The sequence below is a fragment of the Lygodium microphyllum genome, chromosome 30, assembly GCF_053477565.2.
Source record: "Lygodium microphyllum isolate KBCC chromosome 30, Lygodium_microphyllum_v1.1.10, whole genome shotgun sequence".
NCBI classification, from domain to species: domain Eukaryota; kingdom Viridiplantae; phylum Streptophyta; class Polypodiopsida; order Schizaeales; family Lygodiaceae; genus Lygodium; species Lygodium microphyllum.
Window position 1 is genome coordinate 38,219,969 of NC_141164.1, and position 21,884 is coordinate 38,241,852.

The following is a 21,884-nucleotide window of genomic DNA, read 5'->3' on the forward strand; positions in this document are numbered from 1 at the left end:
CCAATTCGTGAATCAACTAGACGACCGGCTTCATGGCATCAAAATATACAAAATATACAAAACATGGCCACCGTTCCATGCACTTTTTGGCTTCCAGGGATCACATAACAATTTCAAAGATTATCGAGCTAAAAACCGGATCTTTGTTGACATTCAGAGAATAGAAGCCTTGCGGGGATTAAATGGGGGTTAAACAAACTTTGATTGACGAATTGAGACTTGCATTGGGTTCCTAGCATCGAATTCCCTCTAGGAAAACTCTAGCTCATCGATCCGCAACCATCATTTGCATGAAAATTTTGTATTTTACCACCTCTCGGGCTCTTTTCTGCTTCAAAACAGGCTCTAAAAATCCGGTCTCATTGGCGACCACGGGATAGGGTGATTCAATTTGTCGAATCCCACGAACTAATATACACAAACAACAACCATGAAAAGCATCAAGCTACTACAGAAAATATAGGCAACAAAGCACAAGAACAACTCTCACCCTACCCCTTGATAAAATCAAGGCACGAAAATCCTCAAGGGATAGGCCCAACATAATTTGACAAAAATCGAAAGCGAGTCGCTAACCAACTACTCCAACATAGATTGGTGAAAAGAACCATAAAAAAAGTCATTCTAATGGTGGTTTTCTAAGAGAATTACCTACCCAACTTAGAACTAAACCATGACCTCCTACTAGGCGAGGACTCCTATAGCCTAATAATCATATATGTTTATTTAATACATTTTCTTGCAGAGTTCCATACTCAGGTGTTAAAAAGGAGGAAGTTGAGCATAAAGTGACCCAAGGAGAACAGGGCATCGGCCTCAGGTCCTTACTCGGTACCCAAGAACCTACCAAGCTCTCGCAAGGTGATACTTAATCCTTTTTCTTTTTCACTCACTTTTATTTCACTCCAACCTTCATTATTACTTTATTTCTTGTTGGCTAGCTACTACCCCAACCAAGACAAGGCATCGACCCCAGATGTGACTCATCCCCAAGAACCTACCAAGCCTCCACAAGAAGGCGATAATCAATTGCTTTGAGGATTTTTCTTTCTTTTCTTTTCCATTTTAGGGGTTAAAACCCCTTTTTACATATCTCTGTATTGTTTTATCTTTCAATTATATTCGGATTTCATCGCCTTTGTACTTTGGCAAGCTTTTCTAACTGCCCTACATTAACAGGGACTCCTAGAACGACTACCTAGCAGCAAGCTAGTAGAACAAGGCCATTAAGACTGCCATCCAAAATAGGTATTCAATGCCTGACAATGTCACTACAAGAGGTAGACAACTACTTGGAACTCCCCCAAATATACCTTACCTAATCCTAGGACTTCAAGCCTTGATAGTGCTGATCCCCAATAAACGAAAAGAAAATAATACATACACATATAACACTATCAACTTAAGGGAAAAACTCAGAAAGGCGACGATACCTCTTGGAATGGCCACAAGGAGCTCCTTGCAGCAAAGGCTCCCTCCAAGCACTTTGTCAATCCTGTTTGATGCAGTCACTAAAACAAAAAACTATTAAGCACATATGCACCACCAAATAGACACATGGCTCTCTTGGTCTAACAAGATAAATAATATCGTGACATAAAAACTTACCCTCTTGGCCTAATAAAACATAAATCATTTTGCCCTAACCAAATCTAGTCTACTTGGCATGGAAATTGCATCGCATCAGACTAACCAAGCTAAACCAAAGTGACATAAGATGTGAGGGCTAGTCTCATACCACATATCCATGCCAACTCACTATAATTCCGTCATTGATATAGCCTCATTATGGGCTATTCTTGTTTATGTGCTATTAGCTAAATGAATGACTTCCTTAGGCTCGAGTATCTTATCATTCAAATAGATTGGTTGTTCTAGCTTCCCAAAGGCCTCTCCTATAGAGAGATCCAAGGAATCCAGCTCATTTGATCCTTCCCTATTTGGATTTTTGAATGTGTCATTGTTACTACCCAAACTAGGTAGGGCTTTAATCGTAGCAAATTTGTGTTTCAAGTCTAGTTTCCCCATTAATTCTTTAAATAGCTTATTTTTGAAGCCAGGACCTTGATCTATCACTATTTCTAGTGGTATTCCAAATTTGCAGCATATGTCCTTCTCATGAGGAGTTGAGTTACATCCTCTTTCTTGCAATTCCTTATAGTCTTAGCTTCAGACCATTTGGTCATATAATCAACTATAGTAAGGATGTAAGAGTTTCCTATTTTTGTACCAGGCGAAGGTCCAATAAAATCCAAACCCCACTTCTCAAATGGTCCATAGGCAACAATGTCTTTAGCAGGTTCTGGAATTAGTATCCTTTTTGCATATGACTGGCAAGCATGAATACTTTTACTCCACAATGAGCAACATCAGCACTTAGACTAGGCCAAGTAAGTCATGCTAGTAGAATTTTCCTTTTGGTAACCTCAAAACCAAAATGACCACCATATGCTTCCTCATGATAGGAAGATAAACAAGCAGGAATCTCAAAACTATCCAGCACCCTTCTTAGTACATTATCAATCCCCTTCATGTACAACTGATCATTTATGAGCACATATGCCCCGGCCTTTTTGATAATGGCATACCTTTTGTATTTATCAGCCAATGACCTTAACTCCCTAGTTTTTAGAAACTCTTCAATCAAATGAAGGATTTCCTTGCCCTCATATCTAGGATTATCCACCTCAAAAAAAAAAAACCCTATGACTTATCCTACCCTAAGAGGGGTTTCACATGCGAATGGCATATAATCATTTCGGATTTGTTACATGCCGGGTCATTGTGAATAGGTGCATGACCTTTTTGTTATTTTTTACACGGCATGAAACAATCACAAATGTTGATTCACTCTTTGCGACACACTTATATGTTATGCATGGTTGGTAGGTATAGAATACATTTTTTCATGTGTTTTTCTTGTAAAAGTGGTAAAAACTATATTTTAACACAAATACAAGACTGAATTGAGGGTTATCCCTCATGCTCCAGCCATGCCATACATCCACGAACAGAAAGCATATTTTTCCTTAAATTTTTAACGCAAAAACCTAAATTTTTCCATTTTCCAGTATTTTTCTTCATTTATTTCGACAAAATTTTTGATATTTCTAATCTATGGGTTGGGATTGATCATAATCATTAAGAATTGATTTTATATTCATTTACAATCCATATGAACCCCAAAATCACAAGAAAACTCCCAAAGTTTATCATTTCCATGAAAATTGCATAATTGTGGGTTTTGCGTATTTTAATATAAATGATTAAATGACTAAATTTTCTAGTTTACTTCAATATTTTTGATAAATTTTAGTATTATAAAAATCAAAGGCATTCATTTGCAAACAATTTCATCAAACATATTTCATAAAACGAATGAAATGATTGCTTACACATAGAAACCCAATTTTGAATGCTCGTATTTAATGGTTCGGAGGCCGCTAATGCTCATTTATGGCCGTTGATACACTCTCTTAGCAAAATCCATGATCTTCTTCACTCCGATTCCATTATTCCATCAGCAATTTGCATCCAACTCCTTCCCCTTCTTCATCGAATCATGCGTGTGAACAACCATCAAGAGAAAAGAGGAGGGAGGAGAGAGAAAGACTAGTTTTCCAGTTTCTCCATTGGGCAGCCATTTCTTGATCTGAGACCAGCGATAAGGAGCAAGAAATTAGAGAATATCATTGCCTTGATCTGTTGCATTGCTTCTTTTTAGCCTCCATAGCCCCCCTCTCCATAAATCGATGCAAGGGGGGTGTCATTTTTTCCTGCACCATTTGAAAATGCACCCCCTCATCACGAATTTTTTTTTGGGGCCATTGGGCCCCCTAAAGGCCCATGCCCAATCTTTTCCAATCTTTTGTCCATTTCAACCTTTAAATTTCCCGACTTTCTGTATCTCTTCCAGCCTATGCCCGCTTTCGAATCCATAAAATCCTGCCAAATTGACTTGACATCCCGAACAGCCCAGAAGCTCTCTCTCTTCAATTGGACTATCAAAAATTTTACTAAAAATTTGCAACCACCACAATGGCCTAAGTTTTCATTTCCATCTTCCTCATTCTCTTAAAATTTTCAAATCTTCATGTTCCACTTTTGTTGCCTTTAAATTTGTGCATAGAATTTGCATTAATCTACTCCATTTCGGCACTTCATGGGTCTTTAAATGCTGCTCTCACCATAGTTCACTCACATTCAAATTTCATGACCCACTTATACATCACATTAATCTAATTATCACTTGCATCACTAGGTTTAAACCACATGCACTATCGTCACCACTTGCACTACCCACCTAGGACTTGCATTTGCACCACCTAGGCTTGCACTATCAACCTACACTTGCCACTTGCACCACCCACTTGCGCCACTAGGTTTTACACCACTTGCACTATCCTCATGACATGCAACACCCACCTAGAAATTGCACATTATAGGGTGTGCATCATCTCACGTCTTGCACCACTGCACCTAGCACTTGCACTTGCACCACCTAGGCTTGCACCCTACACTTTGCACTTGCACTACCTTCTTAGGATTTTAACTATTTGTTATCCCACACATTAAACTCTCACTCTGACACATAATCCCACTCCCATGCACACATACCTCCATTCCTCTAAGGTTATCTTGATATGATTGTGATGATATTTGAGAAGTTGTTGCACACATGCATATTGTTTGAATAAAAGAAAGACTCATTTTGCACATCTCACTCTTTAATATATGTTCAAAGTTTCTTAAGTGCCTTGAAGATTGTATGTTTTGGAATGAATTTGTTAGAAGAAGAATTTAAATGCCTTATTAATTCCCCAAGGAACTTGTACAAACCAAGGTGAAGCGGCCTAGGATACACTTTGTCGCATCATAAGGACCTAGCAAACCTAGCACCTATGCAACTTACATTAGGCTAGCATCACCTAGGAAAATTTAGGATCATAGTGCAGAACCACAAAAATCATTTTCACACCTAGGCATAGAACACACAATAAGTTGAGATGGAATATCATCCAAGCTACTACTAAGAGCTAAAGTCCGATCACTACAACAAGGGCCCAATGAGAGAGAAGTTATTGACAAGGCTATCAAGAGTACCAAACTCAATTCAAATCATTCTAGAGATTCAAAATAATAGAAACACATAGAAGAAATCACATAAGAACTTTAACATGCAAGATGAGTATCATTTGGCTTTTCAGAGCTTAAGACTCAATTGATGTGCTTCATAGTATACTAGTAGGCCATAGGTCTACATGTCCTAAAATCTTTGAAGTAAAAAATAAAGAGAAACCTTTCCATCTATCTATCCATTAACAAAATGACAGAGCTAGGAACTCAAGAACCTAGGCCACAACTAGCAGATTGGATGGAGATAGACACATTCACAAAGATTGACCTTAGATGCATTGAGTGTGGCATCACTCATATGTATTATGGCTATCCAACACACTATTTAGTAGTACTCTTACACAATCCACAAAGCCTAACACCCAAAAGTTCAAATCCACCAACACTAACCTAGAAGATGAAGAGCTAATACCTCCTACATATCTTAGGGTCAAACTAAACACCAAGCAAGAGTTCATCATTGATGCTCTCATTGACAAAGATTTTGATTACAATATCATGACTTATGATGTATAGATTATGATTGGTCAACCTAGACTATCCTGATAGATGCAATCATTAAACCTTATGGAGTATCATCTTATTCTCTCCTAAGACAATTCAAGATTATCCAAACTATAGAGACTCAGGGCATGTCCATTGTTTTCTATGTGCTTCCAAACCAAGACTATATGGGCAAGAAAGTCCTACTTGAAAGACCTTTCAAGCATATAATCAAGTGGGATGTGGACTATTTGGTACACTACATACACTTGAGCTTACCAAATGTCCAAATTGTTAATGCTTTTAACAAAGGAAACCTTGTCTCTTCTCTAGAGAAGGCAATCAAACTAAACTGACAAGCTAGTGACCAAGCAACTAGTTCTTGAGATGCTCATATCCACAATTCGAAGTGCAATAGATTGAAGCACTTGTTAATCCGCAAGAGGAACTAGCAATGTGATTGAGTAGCCAACTGAGTCAAATATGAGGACACAAAGGAGTCGCTACACCTAATGATACTACTCATGCTGAAATAGAAAGTCCAAGGAAGGTGAATATAGATCTCTCTAGTATTGACAAGCACTAATCCACGGAAGTTGCTAGTCCTTCAAAACAACTAATGTCTCCCAACAACTAAGAACCTTTGTGACCCAAGCCAAAACAAAACATCCAATAGTAGTAGCCTAGTGTGGCTACTCACTACACTAAAATAGATCTACAAGGGACAACTAAGTAAACATTATAGGATCAACAACCTCCCTCTGAGACTATTGTGAAGAACAAATCTAGAAATTTGAAGAGAAAGACTACCTCCCATGAGTCCAAGGATCCTAGTGTTCCATCATCTTTGACTGTCACAATTGACCAATCTACTACCTCAAAAGTTATACTTCCAATTTTGAGGTGAAGCCCATATAGCACAACCTTTGGCTATGACCAGTGGCTATATGACCAAACTTATCACTTCAGCTAAGGACCAAGCCTTTAGTACTTGAGTCTCACAACATAATACTAATGCTAGCCCAAAGAGCACAATGAATCCCATGATTCACAAATCTTGTTCTTCTGGGAGCGAGAAGCTCTAGTGCATTTAAAGCCAATTAAGAGATCTCTCATGTAAGATTTAGAAAATATGGGGGGGACAACAAAAGGATCAATCCAAGGTTACGAGTTACAGGGAACTAGATGAGACACTATTGACTTCACTCACTTGTGCACATATGCATGCTGACATTGGAATTTAGATTGCTAAGGATAAGACACTCTTAAAAAGGCCTCTAACATGGTCAGAGAAATCATAAATTTGTTGCTCTTATCCAGTGGTCTTGGGAGAAGTCATGAAGAAAATGATTGAGACAGAGTAAGAGAAGTATCACTTGATTCCTTTGTTCCACCTTGAGTAGTGCCATGGTAAGCAAGGAAGACATTGTAGCATTAGCTAAGAAATTAGGACAAAGTAAGTTCTAAAGGAAAGGGTATTCTACTTGAGGTTTAGTTGCAAGGTATGGAAGCCATCTAATGAATATTGCAGAGTAGAGAAAGGCACTCTAGACTCCCATGCATGATCCAACATATGTAGCACCTACATCTCTAAGAGTGATTACGACTGTCCTCAGTGTCAACATTTCTAAACTTGCTAAACTAGATCTCTTATATGTCAAACTCCTTTCAGAGGAAGATCTACACATTGCAAGTGGATTAGGACAAAGCAACATGATGATTGATGTCATTCGATATATTTTCTACTTCACAAATAACTCGCAACTTCTTAATGGCCATGCTTTGCTATGGTACAATCCCAATTTCTTTGACTAGTTTATCCCAAGGTTGACTGACACAACACCTCATCTTTCTTTTGCTTCTAGTACCACATAGAATGACTCTTCATCCCATCATATGAAGCAGAGTGATGTACATAAAACTTCTACTAACACTAAGGCAGTGGCTAAAAGTAGTGTACCAATATCCTACTAACCCACACCACTAGTTCAACTAAGTTGAGCTAGCTAAAACCCAAGATTCTATAGAGGAGGTTGCCTAGACTCACCTCCAGATTATCCCTGTTAAACATGCCTCTCTTGGTCTCTAGCCTTTGCTTGTTTGTCAACCACTCAACATCATGGCTGTTCATTTGGCCAAGAAATTCAATTCCTTTGAAATAGAATGGGTACTCCAATTTGATGCCATATTCACTACTTATGCCAATCTATTTGCAATGATCAATCTAGGGCATGGTTGATGATGAGACAATATAAGTTGCTTCCAAATGGCATCCTATTTGGGAAGAGAGTGAACACTTCTACCACAAAAGCCTCTTGATTCAAGATGAATATGCTAAAACCCTTCCTCAAAAGCAATTGCAATCATGCCAACTTATTCCCTCTTATGCTTCTGTGACTAAACTCCGAGATCAGCCAGCACTTGATAAACTTGAGAAAAATTGCAATTCCTCAAGTCCATTCTTACAAAAATGGTTTTCTCATCAGCTTGAGATTTCTTGCAATGGCGGTCATCTCATGACAATGATTGAGCAACATCATATAGTCAGTATGGTTCAATATGATCCAACCTACTATGAGACTACTTCCTTAAATTCTATCATCTTGGCTCGGCATTTGGACTTGCCACAAAATTTGAAATACCACCCATTTCTTGATAAGATTTTGATTGAAGAGGAGTTGCACATTACCAGCCACTTTCTAGAACCATCCTTTCTTGATGATTTGATTACTTACATTTTGGACTAGCTACAAAACCAATGGACTTGGATACTTTTGTTGAGTTGGAGTACAATCCAAATTTCTATGACCAGTGGATCCCAAAAACTACAAAAAATACAAACCCTTATATATAGCTAACCTTTTTCCTTATTGTATATATTTTTCCTTTGTTGCAGTGACAAGAGTCAAAGGCCCTCTGACTTCTAAAACAATGCTACATCTTTTGTGAGAGCAATATCAAAGTATGTGATCACAACTTTTACTCATGGTACACTAGTAACATGCAAGCCTCACTCTAAGCTAGTTAATAATTCACCCTAGAGATGATCTAAATGTGAGTAAGAGGAAGTGGCCAAGCAAATCAAAGAGCTTTTAGAGATGGGTCTCATTGAGCCTAGTTCTTCATCATATGCTTCACTAGTCTTATTAGTAAAAAGTAAGGGTAGACCTTTTAGAATGTGTATAGATTACAAAGATCCAAACAATATAACTATGTGAAGAACATGTATCTTATTTCTAGAGTGGATGATTTTTTTGATGAGCTCAAGGACGCTAAGTTTGTTAAAAGATTGAATTGAGATTAAGATACCATCATATCCATATGCGAGAAGGTGATGAGATAAAAAACACCTTTAGGAGTGATCATGGATTATACAATTTCTTGGTGATACCATTTAGGCTAACCCCAATGCCCTAGCCACCTTCTAGAGTCTGATGAACAAAATATTACATCCTTTTCTCTTCAAGTTTGTTCTAGTTTAATTCGATGATCTACTCATTTTACAACAAGACATTGGAGAAGTATCATTCATATGTAATGAAGATATTTGATGTGTTAAGACACAACAAAAAACTCTTTCCTAAGGAGACGAAGTGCTCATTCATGAAGAAAAAGGAAAACTAATTAGGCCATATTGTAATTGAGAAAGGGATCTAGAATGACCCTAAGAAGGTGCAATGTGTTAGAGATTGTCTAACATTTGTAAACACTACTTCTCTTAGATGATTTCTTCATCTATCATCATACTACTACAAGTTCATAAATCATGATGTGACTATAGCAACTCCTTTAACTGATAGGTTGAATAGGAACCTTTCTTTTGGGATACCCTGGCAGATAGACGCTTCACCTAGTTAAATGAACTCCTCACTTATGCACCGATCTTAGTATTCCTAAACTTCTCTAAGGAGATTACCATACAATGTGATGCCAATGGTAGAGGCATAGCGGCTATATTTTATAGGAGCATAGTATCATTACTTTTGAGAGTCACAAGCTCATGGATAAAGAGATGGCTATGAATATGTACGACCAAGAAATTTTGGCTATAATCTATGCAATTAACTGTGTCACCATTACTTGTATGGCAACTGATTTACGGTCAAGATTGATCACATGATCCTAAAGTACTTCCTTACCCAATCAGATCTCACTCCTAATCAATGCATGTGGGTAGATACCCTACAAAAGTATAATTTTGACATCACACATGCACAGGGAAAGGATAATATAGTGGTTGATTCTCTTCCTAGAATGTGTGCATGTAAAGATTTAGCCATGATTGAGCTACATATAGTGATTGGGTTGAAGAGCTATAGAAAGCCTATCTTTTGGATGAAGGTCTCACCCATTCATTTCATAATATACAGCTAGGATTGATGGACGAAAACTCACATTTTTAGCTTAAGAAAGGACTCATCTAGCTCAATGCTAGGATTGTTGTTCCCTCTAAATTTCCAAGATGGAAATTATAGAGGAGATATATTCTTCACCTATAGATGTGGAATTTTTGGTGTGTTGAAGACATATGACAAAATTAGCAAAATCTTTCACTAGAAAGGATTGTAGAGAGATGTGAAAGATTATGTCATGAAATGCATTTCATGTTAACAAAATAAGGGTAATACTTATAAGCTAGGTGATTTATCACAACCATTTCTCATTCATCTTAAAGGAAAATGTATGCATATAACCATGGATTTTATTATTGTCTTGCCTATGACCAAAAAGGGATGGAATAACATCTATGTGGTGGTGGATAGACTCACCAAGGCAACCCATTTTATTCCCATGAAGATGCAATTCACTTCATCATAGGTGGGCTAGTCAGCTCATACAGTATATCTTTAAGTTTTATGGATCACCACTAGTGATTGTGCATAACAAAGATAAAAAGCTCATGAGTAACTTTTGGCAGGTGGTATTTAGCTCCATCGATACTAAGGTGGCTCCCTCTATAGCCTATCATCCCCACATATTGATGGCTAGACAGAAAGCTCAATAAGTAGTTAGAGACCAACCTTCAACATTTCTATCATGATGTGTAGCATGTGTGGAATTATTGGTTACACTTGGCTAAGTTTTCTTATAACAACTCTACCCATGCCAATATTGAATTTTCTCCCTTTGAGGCCTTCTATGGATATAAGGTGCCCCTTCCCACATTTCTTTTCAGTGAGAAGATAAACCCTCATATATGAAAGAGGAATTAGAGAGGATGCAAAACATCATTCAATAGTGCAAAGTGAATCTTAGGAAAGCCCAAGAGTAGATAAAGATGTATGCTAATGACAAGACACCTAGAAAGGAGATTCATTTTTGTTGCAAGCATTGAAATCTCATTACTCTACCTTGAAAGATGGTTCTAGCAACAATACTAAAATGCATAAGAGCCTTGGCATACAAACTAGAAAGACCCTCCTCTAGTAGGATTCATAATGCGTTTCATGCAAATAGCTCAAACCATTTTATGGCACCTAGTTTAATACAATATATGAGTGGCCTCCCATTGATGAAGAAGGCCCATATAGAATGTCCGTGAGGAGATCATAGGACAATGTGTTAAGAATCTTCCCTCTAAGCCTATCATTGAGTGCTTAATTAAATGGAGAGGATTTCCACTTGAGGAAGCTTTTTGGAGGCCTGATTCTATTGTGCATGAGTTTTTCTATTTGTAGGATACTTTAATAGCTAATGCATAGCTACAATTGGGTAGTGGAGACATGACCTAGACAGTACTATGTTTTAGAAACAAATTTATTCTACTCCATTTTCAATGAAGTTCCAAGGCCAAATTACTCTTTGAGCTCTTTATATTAATGTGTGGCACGCCTCATTTGGACTACTTTGTGAGGTGTTATGGAAGTTTTTGTCTAGCATGGCATGTTCTTACAACAACGTGTCTACTAACTGTAGAGATTGTTTTTTGAATATTTGAAGGTTCAAGCTCCCTTTTCAAGACATCCAAATTCTTTCCATTGTAGAAAATTCTATATTTTTTCTATTTTAGTCAAATATTTTATTTTTCTCATTCATTTTTATTATCTATACATCTATAAACAAATGAGTACTCTATTCTACCCATACTCTTAGCCATTGTAATATATTTTCACTTGTGTTTTTGTGGGAAAAACCTTTGGAAAGGGATGGATTTTAAGAAGCTAGGAAGATATATTATTTTAGATGGTTTATTAAATAATACCATGTTACACTGACATAGGTATATAAGTATTGAGACTTATAACTTTTCACCAATCCAATAATATAGATTACAATCTCTTCATCTTATCTTCTCTCTCATGGTTTCTATGTCTTCTCTCACCTCTCTCTTGTATTTCTAGTATTTCTATCTCCTCATCAATATTTCTCTCTCCTCTTCTTTCACTCTTCTATGCTATCTTATCTTACCTTTAAGTCCTCTAGTTGATAGGCAAGCGATTGAGATACAATGTGGAGAGACTTTACTAGGGATATAACATTAACGTTTACTAAATGTGAAACCTAAACATCAACAAAATAGGTGCCAATATGTTGAGATGTTAGAGGAGATTATGAACATCACAAACAATCATACTTTAAATGATAAGCATGGTTGGAATCCTCATGCTCTCAAGATTAAGAATCCAAGGGGGGAGTGAGGTAGTATGCTTACTTGGAATTTCAAGAAGCTAATGTTTTTACCACTTGAATAGAGATCTGAAACTCATGTGAACTTACAGAGGACATATCACAATCTTTTTGGATCATTCTCAAGTATCTCTGTAGTGACAATTACCTATTATATATTTATTATCCCTTCTAGATATGTTATCTTTTTTTATGATTATCATTGTTTTTTTGGTGCATTTTTTTGCTATAATGTGCTAACCAGCCATGAGAATAGAAACATGAGGATAAATAGGGGACACTTATTGTAAGAGTAATAAGTAGGATAGGAGGATCTAAGAATGCGAGAATAACCACCATCACTTTAATGAATCAGCTTTAATTAGGATGGTGGCTCCAACACTAGAGGAGATCTTTATGGTAGAATCTTTTGAAACAACAAATAAAATTCTTCAAATGAAGTTAGAGGAGGATAATGATGCTAATTGTATAGCTTTATAGGAAGTAGTCAAGGATTGAATATTTATGTGATTTCTCAAAATTTTATTTAAAAGCTACCAATGTTGATGGGTCTTAAGGAGCTTTGTCATACTTTTCATGTCACTCATGCTCTTTTTATAGGGCATGTCCACCTTACTCATATAGTGGGTGTTGTGTATATGCAATTGGGTGTTGGGTCAAATTCCAAGTAAACTAGGAATATTATCCCACACTTGAGAATTGATTTGGTAAAAGAATGTGGTGTGATACTATCCTCAAGGTGGTAGGTCATCTTAGTAAGTCCAAGATGTCCTGCTCTTGATGTGCCCTCAAGTTGTAACATGTGGGAGGGGCTAGGTTGTTGCTCTAGGTGTAGTAAATATGCATGTTCTTTTCTTTATATTTTTTTACTTTTTTTCTCTTTTATTTGGATAAATAGATACATAACATTTGAAAGATACAAGAGAGGAAACAAATCACTCAAGAAGTGACCTGAGCGTGAGTTGAAGACAACCTTTGCTAAGAAGATACTCCTTGACTTGTTCCTATAGCTGCTGTGATGAACCTATGTAAAAATGATGAGTACACATGGAAAACTTGCTATCCACCATGTCTTGTAGTAACTAGATACAATATATTTTTAGTAGTAAAGCATAGAGGTGACGGCAAGCCATCGCCATCATCGATCAATTCTAGTGTTGACATTAAAAAAGAGTGGGGGCTACTAGCTTTGGAGTGAATTTGATTTTGGTCACCTATTTATCATAGTTTCCATTAGTTTTTATGTTATATATAAACTTGCTTGATTTGGTGGTTGGGTCATACCTTTGGATTGACCTACAAGTTAGAAAGTGGACATGAGAGGATGTGGCTCTAAGTGTAGTCTCCATGGCCAAATTGGCTATGAGTTCCCTAGATTCTTGATGTTGGTCAGAACTTGAAATCATAGGCTCAGGGGGGTCGCTCATAAATATATGTATATATAACGTGAGTTCAAAATAAGGGGTTTTTAAAATATCATTTTTATACAATTTTTACATAATTAAGGGTGTCATATAAAGGGGTTACTTACAGATTGAATATGTAATATTTCCACGCTGTCGAAGAGATCGTGTGGGAGCTGCAGAACACGGGGTTCAAGGCATAGCAATGGAAGAGGCTAACAAGAAGAACTCAAATTATTGATGTCAAAGTTCACTATATTGCTTGTCAAATGAGTTACAAGAAATTCATGTTCAGGATAATCCGAAGTATTTCATAAACTGTTTACATTCAGGTGTATGTTGATAGTTGCAGTAGGAAGGGATACACTCTTCACATCAGCATGTTCATTTCATAACTTGGCAGTTGCTAGTTCAGCAGAAATTTTCAGCATTGGTACAAAACATTTTCATAAATTCTGCATTTCTGCCTCTTATCACAGACATCATCCATTCTTCAAAAACTTTATCTCCTTCTTTCTACAGCCTGATTTGTAAGTGTGTTGAAATGTATGATGTTTCACATCATCCTAACAGATTTGTAAAATGGGCAGAACCTATCATAGGGGTAAAGGCATTCTATGTCAAATAATCTTCATGAAGAAGTTTGGCAAACTCCAAGATTATCTTTTCTGTTTCAGTGAGGGCATCTTTACAATTTCTCATCTCCTAAATCCTGTCCACAATTTCCCTCAAGTGAACATCAGAATACATCTCGGAAATTAGCATGTACCCTAAAGCATCAATTGGATCAAGTTCCATGACCTCATTATAGCAATGCTTCCCAAGTGACAAGTTCCCATATTTTCCGTAGCCAGTCAACAAAGCTAACCAGCCAGTAATTCAGCTAAAATTGCATTCGCTTCGAGCTTCTGCTTGCACCAGCCCCACTGATTTTGAGTCCCATCCAATACTTGGACCATGAATTTGTCAATCCCTTCCTGGTCAGTGGGATCCTTTCCAATTAAGGCTGGTCCAATGATTGTGTTTACATTGCTGACAGCTTTTGAAACTCCTTTGCCAAGATATTCTTTTCCTTCCTATCTCAGTTCAAGTGCTTCATATACACCCGTTGAGGCACCACTTGGAACGGCAGCTCGATGATACGATCCGTCTGAGAGATGGACATCCGCCTCAAGAGTGGGGTTTCCACGACTGTCATAGATCTGCTGGGCCTTAACGCAGGAGATGGTCGTCATGAAAGTGCAGGTATGACGGGCAATACATAGGCAATACACAGAGACAGAGAGAAAGATGGGAGAAAACTGAGAGAGAGAGTGAGGGTGTCGGTGAAGAGGCTAAGGCAAGCGCACTCTGGCAATAAATCGATGACAGTCATGAGCTTCTTCTCCACCTTCGTTGTCCTCAAAAGCTCCCCATTCTCCCCTTTTTCCATCGTTTTTCGCATAATACTCCAGCCGTAACCTTATCTGTGGAAATTGCCATGTATTCCTCAGTCGGCGACGAAAAGAAAGCTCCATCTCCTTTTGATCAGAAAAACAGGAGCGTCATACCATTGCGGAGTCAGTTGTTCCACCAGAATTCGCTGGTTGACAGGACTATTGACAATCAGCGACGATATTACTTCAACAGCGCTCCTTTGAAGCTTAACCGAGGTAACTTTAGATCCCGCCAACGTGACCAGGCGCAACAGAAAACGTTCTCCAGTTTTTCATTCGACATCTTCAACTTTTCCTCTGCGGTTCTCTGCTTCAAACATTCTTTCATAGGTTGAGATGAATACAATGCTCCTCCATCACTGCAACAGTCTCTCAAGGTCCCTGCAGACGGACGGCTTAAGTCCTTATTAGTTTTGATTCTTCGAAAGCTTCTTCAGTTCTGCAATTTTATGTCCAGTGCGGGAGACAGAATACACGCGCCCCCACACGCCTCCCCAGAGATGCTCTGTCTTCCCATTTATGCATTTTTGCAGCTTGGTCTGAAGCACAAGGCGTTAGCATTTCTTGTCCAGACAAGCTGCAGAGAGTACAGTTAGCACCTGGCTGTAACTGCAGAAGATCTTGCTAGTACTTGTAGTTCTCGACATGAAGGGATTCTCCCCTCCCTGCCTTGATGCGCTGTAAGGGAAATGCTCTCCCTTCTCCCTGATCTCCTCGTCCCTTTTCCTGCGTGTCGACTCCTGCTCCATTTTTGCCACAGTTGCCTATCTTTTGGCGCTCAAAATGCCTCCTTTTTAAAAATAGCTCAAAAAGCTTCTCCTTTTTCCCCTCAAAGCACGGCTCTCCTTTTCCCTCCTTCTTTAGCCTTTCAAAAACTCCTCTTTAGCCTTCGTAGCTCTTTTTCCTAATTAAAGAGATCCGCCCTGTTTGTGATTCCCTTTTTCAAGTTAACCACATTCCAAGCTTCATGGGAAAGGTTATCGTAGTTATTCTCGCAGCATAGATATGATACTTGATTCAGAAAGTCTATGTCATCGCATGATTCATGCATTCGACATGATGAAGCAAAAGATCACTATAGAATTATAACGTGGCCTTTCAAAAGTTGAGCATATTCTGTGATTAGGACATTCCATGTGTCTAGATCTCAATTAGGAAACATTTCAAACACTGCTTGTGCCTCTGCCAGCCAACCACATTTAGCATACATATCAATCAATGCAATGCCCACATCCACATTTGTCTTCAATAGCCCTATCTTATCATTCTCAGCATATATTCCTTAGCCTTTGTTTATAGCTCCAGCCATGCCACAAGCTTTTAAGGTGCAGACAATTGTGATACTATCCAAAGAGATATCCTCCTCATGCATTTGTTTGAATAATTGTTATGTCTTGTCTCCTTGATCCTGCCTGAAGCAACCCTTCATGCTCGCCACTATACTCATACGCAGAAAATAAATGTAATCACAACAACTAAATATGTACAAAGTACCAAATCCCATGCACAACTTTTGGGTGGTTTACACACCTCGAATGCGCAGCAATACGACAACGCAATAAAAGTTAGTTAGTTAGTTCGAAAGTTAGCTAGTCAATTAATAAGTTAGTAAGATTACTAACTAAAGACTAACTAAGGTAAAAACTGACTAGCATTAATAGCCAATAATTTTCATTCAATTAAAAATATATTTAAAAAATTTGAAAGTCATAAATCTGACATTTTTCTCAGATTGATAAGGACCGTAGCCACCCTTCATGAAAAGTACAATGTGAACGGGACTTATGAGCCATATTAATCACTTGTATTAATGTGTATAGTTTGAATGGTCCAAAAATATTAGATTCTTTGGGGGGGGGGGAAACTATTATATTTTAGATATTATCCTAAAAAGATAGAACTAAAAGTCATTTAAAAGAAAAGACAAGTGATGGTTTAGTTAGTTTTGGAGATTTTATAAAAAGAGAAATAAAGAAAAGTGACTGGCAAAATCACGCGTGCCGCAATTGCAGTCCATAGGCAGTAAAGACAGCACTTCGAACAGAGAAAAGAAGAAGGAGTGAACTAAGAGCTTTCTAACCAAGTGTCTTGGAGTTTTACCCCCCGTTTTGGAGCCAATGAAACCATCATATTTATGATCTGAGCATTAGATCACTGAGTCTTCTAAGAGCCCCTCCACTCTTGTTCTCAGTCTTATCCCCTCCTCTCCAATTCATTATAAATATGAGGCATGGGGAGGCACAAGGAGCATAAGGAGACCTCGAAAGACACAGAGAGAGAGAGAGAGAGAGAGAGAGAGAGAGAGAGAGAGAGAGAGAGAGAGAGAGAGAGAGAGAGAGAGAGAGAGAGAGAGAGAGAGAGAGAGAGAGAAGAGTTACCCCAAGAGGCTGCACAATTTCCCTTTATCTCGATCCTCGATTTAACCATCTTCTCTTACGCTCTCCCATCTCGAATCTATTCCACCTTCTTAATCTCTTGAGTCTACTTGTGGACATGGCCTCTAAGCGAAGAATTTCGCGTGTAGATGACAATCCTACAACCAACAACAGAGCTTCGGGCAAAAGCATCACTGTCAATCCAATTGTGGTACTGGTTGTAAGTAATGTATTTTCAAATTGATAGACGCTTGTTTTAATTCTCACAAGAGATACATTAGGATCCGTACATTGTGATGCTAGAATAGGTCATTGAAAATGATAAATTGCATCTCAAATATTCAAAGATGAAGTTTGTAAAGTGCTTGTATCAAAGAGAGTTAAATTGCACCTAGTTGCTATGTGATGAATCCATGCATAGCATAAGTAACATATGGGACACTAAAGTATTGAGCATCGATGAGTCTTTGATTAATCTTTACCAAGGATAATATTGTTTAAAGTTCACAAATGCATATACACGGTACATACATGGAAGGGATTATGTAAACTTTACATCGATCACATGTGACTCCTTGCCTTAAGAGAAAGAAAGATAAAGCCAAGGAAAAAATATTGCATGGTAGGGAAATGCTAAAAGATAATTGTTACTTAGAGAAGAGGCATTAATGCTCTTGCTAGATTGATTAATTTGCATTGGAATGATAGGACTTATGTCATGTATAGTATTGGAACCTTTAGCATATGCCTTAGGCTAAAGGAGGGAATATTAAGTAAATTCTACTCTTTGGCCGCAAGGGGGAGAGTGAATATGTGATGGAATTATTGTCGCGTCTATTATTGTATTGTTTGGGAAAAATACGATTAGTCTTGTTGGTTGATTGAATAACACCCTAAATGTTTTTCTTTCAATCAAGGGATTGTTGCATTGTGATTTTGATAAATATTCCAAGGCTTGTGTTGATGGCAAATGCATGGCAGGGGTCTATAATGACAAGTTGCCATGGGAATAAAGGAATGTTTTTCTAGAATATGATATTAGGGCTGATTGCTTTGATTGTTCTTGAATTTTAATTGGATTAATCAAGGAAGGATATTTTGCATGCGTGGATCATCTCCAAGATCACATTGCAGATTATCCCGAGAGGGTACTGCTTGATTCACAGGCCGATGGTCGAGCGGTGAAAAGGCCAACCACGAAAATGGCATCTCACTCCTAGACTACTTGTGGGTCAGGTGGAGCTCTGGACACCCCTTGCCTATCCAGAATGGAGTTGGAGATCCGCGTGAGCCCAATGTCTGGGACATTGGAAGATCCTATTCTAGATAAAGGATGGAAATTTCGGTGCCATGACATTTGGACTGGGTACTTTTGTTGGACATAAGGGATACATATTTCTCCTGTATGGGCAGGAGACAAAGATTAACTTAGAGATAAGTTAAGGAACTTGTTTGATAAAAGAATTGCTTATTTTGTTTTTGTGTATGTGTTGTAAATTACGTGAATGAATTCTATTCCCTAAAAGGCTTAATTAATGAAGCTGATTTTAAATGTCACACATAAATGTGGTAGGACCTAATTAGACAACTAAAGCTATCGAGGAAAGTGCAGTGGACATGACTTGGGTTCGTCCTATGAAAGGGTGGTCTCGGTTAGCTCGAAACTTTTCTCAAAATACGTAATAATGAAACTGTAAAGACCTAGAGTCAGTAGAGTTAGAATCCCGATTTATGCTGTTTTAGGGGAGTGGAATGGGACTATGCCTTATGGGCAGAGAGATTGAGCTTCGCATCCCTCTCGTTTCCCATTCTCCATGAACCAAGTGCAGTATAAATCCACTTCGACTCTGTTGTTCCTACGAAAAGTGGTTCATCTGGAGCTGGACGCTAGCTACTTCCTAGAGACTTGGCTAATAGGAAAGAAACCCTGACTTTAGGTCGTCCCTAAGTGGGAATGGCCAGATACTTTCGCTTCGGGGAAAGCTCGGGAAGACCTAGATCGCAAACCCTATGACATTCCTTGCGAGTGCTAGGTGGCGCTTTCTAGACTCCCCTCCTGATGGGCTACTAAGACGTGTCCCACAAGTGGACAAGCGGACATGTTATAGTTGGTATCAGAGCGGAACTTCATGATGATACATGATTGATTAATGTTCAGTTCATAGACATATCCTAAACAGAAATAACCTGAGTGGTATGGCTTGATTGTCAGGCACCTTCTACACCTACGAATGCTGACATGCAAGAGAAGAAATTTCTTCTCAAGCAAATTAAGGCACCCGATTTTGATGGAGAAGGGTTAGACGTGGCAGCAGAAGCAGAGATATGGATTGAGACGATGGATGACTATTTCTCTACTTCGAGAACTACCTCCATGAATCAAGCAATGATTTGAAAATTGAAGTTAGTCGGCTAGGCTCAATTATGGTGGAAGTAATGGTGCAAAGATCAAGGTATTTCTAAAGATGCTGTTATGTGGACTCAGTTGAAAGATGTTGTACGCAGACGATACCTTCCACCAACCTACCAGACCTTGAAGATGAATGAATTCTTCAAGGTCAAGCAGCTGGAATTAACCTTGGAAGCTTACTACTCAAAGTTTGTAATCCTACTAAAATATGCGCCACCTATGGATATTGCATACCAAGTATCCAAGTTTTGCCATGGCCTGAACACTCCTCTGAACCACCATCTTGAAGCAATGCATCCAACGGACTTGCAAGACGCATTACTCTGAGTGAATCCAATCATCCAAGAACTTAAATTGGGCAATTGTAGCAAAGATGACTATGGAGATCAGGATAAGAGATACCATACGTGCAGAGAGATAGGGCACATCCGTAGGAGATGTCCCTACCGTCAATGCTTCCATTGTAATTAGGTAGGATACATCCAAGCAGACTGCCCTGATCTAAGTCCAGAAGTTATTGATCCTCCAAGAAAACGAAGCTACACAGGTGTAGTCTATGGATATATAGACGAGTCAGACAAAGACGAAGATCTAGAGCCCACTAAACCTTATTAGGAGGACTAAAATTCGTAGAAGCTTAATTGACATGCAACACAATTGAGAATAAATCCTACTCTTGTATCTATGCTTAATTCGAATAATATGAGTGCACTACTTGAAACATTAAGAGTAGCACAGCGGATGCATGGTGGGTCTTAACCCATAGGTGATAATCCCCATTAGTGCTTGTCTTCCCTAGTTTCTCTCAAGATAAGGACATCTCAATTTCTCTAAGGGGGGGAGGATGTAATGTTTCCACACATAAAAAGTTACTTTGTTAGTTCGAAAGTTAGTTAGTCACTTAATAAGTTAGTAAGATTACTAACTAAAGATTAACTAAGGTAAAAACTAACTAGCATTAATAGCTAATAATTTTCATTCAATTAAAAATACATTTAAAAAATCGAGAGTCATAAATCTGACATTTTTCTCCGATTGATAAGGACCGTAGCCACCCTTCACGTAAAGTGCAATGTGAACAGGACTTATGAGCCATATTAATCACTAGTATTAATGTGTATAGTTTGAATGGTCCAAAAATATTAGATTCTTGGGGGGAGAAAACTATTATATTTTAGATATTATCTTAAAAAGATCGAACTAAAACTCATTTAAAAGAAAAGACAAGTGATGTTTTAGTTAGTTTTGGAAATTTTATAAAAAGAGAAATAAAGAAAAGTGACTGGCAAAATCGTGCCGCCGCGATCGCAGTCTACAGGCAGTAGACAACACTTCGAATAGAGAAAAGAAGAAGGAGTGAACTAAGAGCTTTCTAATCAAGTGTCTTGGAGTTTTACCCCCCTTTTGGAGCCAATGCAACCATCAGGTTTATGATCTGAGCATCAGATCACTGAGTCTTCTAAGAGCCCCTCCACTCTTGTTCTCAGACTTATCCCCTCCTCTCTAATTCATTATAAATATGAGGCATGGGGAGGCACAAGGGAGCATAAGGAGACCCCGAAAGGCTGCAAGAGAGAAGGAGAGAGAGAGTATACCCCTCCAAGATATTGTGAGAGAGAGCTTGAGAGAGAATGTGTAACGTGCCCACTCCTCAAATCACGGGAAACGTCTTAGCAGTCCATCGAGAGATATATCTACAAGACGCCGCCTGACACTCCCTAGGAATGACACGGGGTTTGCCAACTAGGGTCTCTCGAGTCTGCCTCTCATTAGAACTTATCAGGCCATTCCCACTAGGATCGACCTGAAGTCCGGGTTCCTTGTAATCGGGTCTTCCTAACAGCCTTCTAGCGTTGGTCTGCACTGTTCCCCTTTGCGCAGATACAACTGGACCAAAGCAGACTCATATCACACTTGGTTCAAAGAGAATGGCAAGCAAGAGGGATGCATTACTCGACCTCTCTGCCCGTAGGGCATAGTCCCATTCCAGCCCCCTAAAATGGTATAAATTAGG

The 21,884-nt window shown here is 38.4% G+C and overlaps 1 pseudogene; it reads right to left on the minus strand.

Moving 5' to 3' along the window:
- Positions 1-14,512: 14,512 nt before the first annotated feature.
- Positions 14,513-14,884, minus strand: LOC148009748 (enolase pseudogene; annotated as a pseudogene).
- Between the last annotated feature and the right edge of the window lie 7,000 nt (positions 14,885-21,884).